This window comes from Chrysochloris asiatica, unplaced genomic scaffold, assembly GCF_000296735.1.
Source record: "Chrysochloris asiatica unplaced genomic scaffold, ChrAsi1.0 scaffold00001, whole genome shotgun sequence".
NCBI lineage: Eukaryota > Metazoa > Chordata > Mammalia > Afrosoricida > Chrysochloridae > Chrysochloris > Chrysochloris asiatica.
The window spans coordinates 17,785,445-17,788,196 of record NW_006408519.1 but is presented as its reverse complement, the minus strand read 5'-3'; positions in this window follow the sequence as shown (position 1 = coordinate 17,788,196).

Genomic DNA, 2,752 nt, shown 5'->3' with positions numbered 1-2,752 from the left:
GGAGCGACTGGTAGTTTCGAACCACAGACCTTAAGGTTCGCAGCCCGATTCGTAACCACTACGCTACCAGAGCTCTTGTCTATATCCATATTATTTTTTTTACTAATTACTGACTCTTATAATATTCATACTATGCAGATATGGTTGAAATTCAAAAGAGATTATGAAAATACAATGTTTATTTAGAAAAAGAAGCCAGATACAAAATTTTGTCATTGTTTTTGTTAGGTGCCCCGAGTAGGTTCTGATTCCTAGAGATCCTGTGTACAACAGAACAAAACACTTCCTGGTACTGTACTATCCTCACAATTGTTGTTACACTTGAGCCTATGGCTACTGCGCCACTGTGCCAGTTCATCTTTTTGAGATCTTTCTTTTTCTCAATGACCACTTTATCAAGTTTGATGTCCTTCTCCAGGGACTGATTTCCCCTGTTTAACATGTCCAAAGTATGAGAGACAATGTCTCACCATCCTGGATTCTATAGAACATTCTGGCTGTACTTCTTCCAACATTGACCTGTTTATCTTTCTGGCAGTCCATGGTACCTTCAGTATTCTTCTCCAATGCCACAATTCAAATGCATCAATTCTTCTAAAGTCTTCCTTATTCATGATCCAGCTTTCACATGCACATGAAGCAATGGAAAATACCATGGTTTAGGTAAGGCACACCTTAATCATCAAACTTAATACTTTGCTCTTGAACATTTAAAAAAGGTCTTGTGTGGCAGGTGTACCCAGTGCAAATGAGTAATAATTATGAAGATTTATCTAAGAATTTTAATCCAATATTATATATTATTAAGGAAAATCATTCAGGAGGCCAGACACATGACCTGTGATACTGAATTTTCAATAAATATACAATTTCCTGGTATCCAACAAAGGTGAAAAAACCTTCTGAACTTTCAAGCTGCTCTGAAAAATTTTGAAAGTACAAACATACATTATATCCTTAGGTATATGTATATATGTATATATATTGATATAGTATAAGACTTGTTATTATTAAGTGCTGTTAAGTCGGTTCCAAATTATAGCAATCTTTATATGATTTTTGAAGAGCGGCTGGTAGGTTTGAACCACTGACCTTTCGGTTAGCACTGCAGTGCTTATCCTATGGCGCCATACCAGTACCGCAGTGTCAGTGTTGTTGTTGCTAAGTGCCGTAGAGTTGGTTCCAACAGATAAAGACCCTGTATAGGGGTTGCAAAGACTGGCTGGTAGGTTTGAACTGCTTACATTTTTGTTCAATGTCCAGTGTTGATTCTACAGCACCAACCAGGAGTCCCAGGTTCATAAATATCATTTCACATGTAAATATAATTTAGGTAAAATCCCAAAGTTCTCTATTTATATGTTTTCAACAATTATACATGTTTCTCATTGTCTAAAGTCTCCTGGTGTGGCACTGAAGGTTAATGCGCTTGACTACAAGGTCATCTTGAACAGCAAGGCCAGCGGTTCAAGCTCACCAGCCGCTCCTCGGAAACCCTATACAGGGTTGCTATGAACCAGAACCGACTCGATGGCACTTAACAACAACAACAAAGTGTGAATTAGGGAGCGCTGGTAACTTAGTGGATTACAAATTGGGCTGCTAATCACAATGTCAGCTGGTTGAATCTACCAGCTGCTGCGAGAGAGTAAGATGAGGCTTTCTGTTCCGGTAAAGATTTGTAGCCTTGGAAATTCATTACAGGGTTGCTTTGAGTTTGGATGAACTCCAAGGCACATAATCATCACTACCGCTAAAGTCTCCACTGGAGTCTTGGAGTGGTGCTGTAGGATAAGCATTTGAATGCTACCATAGGTTGATGGCTCAAACCCACGAGCTGCTCCTTGGAAACTCTATACAGGGTTGCTATGAGTCCAAATGGACTTGACGGCACTTAACAACAACAGTAAAGCGTCAACTGCTCTTTTAAAAGATTGAGATCCATAAGTCATGCACTATTTCATATATAGAAATAGTGTATTCCAGTCATAAAGTTGCAATTATCATTCCTTTGTGCATCTCATGAATGGCACCTGAGGATAATTATTAGGAATAGAGTTCACAAAATACTGAGTAGATAAATTTCATATAAACATGTACAGTAGAATACTTTTCAGATATATAGTATTCTATGCTGTTGCTGTTATGTTCAGTTGAGTCAATTCCAGTTCATAGCAACAATGTATAAGGTTTGCAACCAATGACTGATCGCCTTGAATTGACTACCTTGCAGATAGAAATCTAGTGCTTATCCTACAACGCTGCACTTGAATTCCTTCTAATTTATGGGACATGCTTAATGAGCAGCAGGTTCACACAAAATATAGAAAAAATTAATGCAGAATATATAATGGGAAGCATTATTGGAAAAAGTTGGAATCTTATTATGCTTTATGTCTTCCAACACAGAATTGTTCGTTCTTGTAGTAGTCAATGGTACTTTAATATTCTTCTCCAATACCATAATTCAGATGCATCAATTCTTACATGGTCTTCCTTATTCATTATCCAACTTCTATGTTCCCATCTTAGTCCTTAAACTGACATCTTTCTTTGGAACTCTTTAAAGATGTCTTGTGCTCAGATTTGCCTAATGCAGTTCCTTGCTTGATTTCTTGACTTCTACTTCCAGGAGTACTGATAGTGGATCCAAGCAAAATTAAGTGTTTGACAACTTTCAGTCTTTTCTCCATTTATCATGATGTCATTTATTGGTCCAGTGGTAAGGATATTTGTTTTATTTACATTGAGA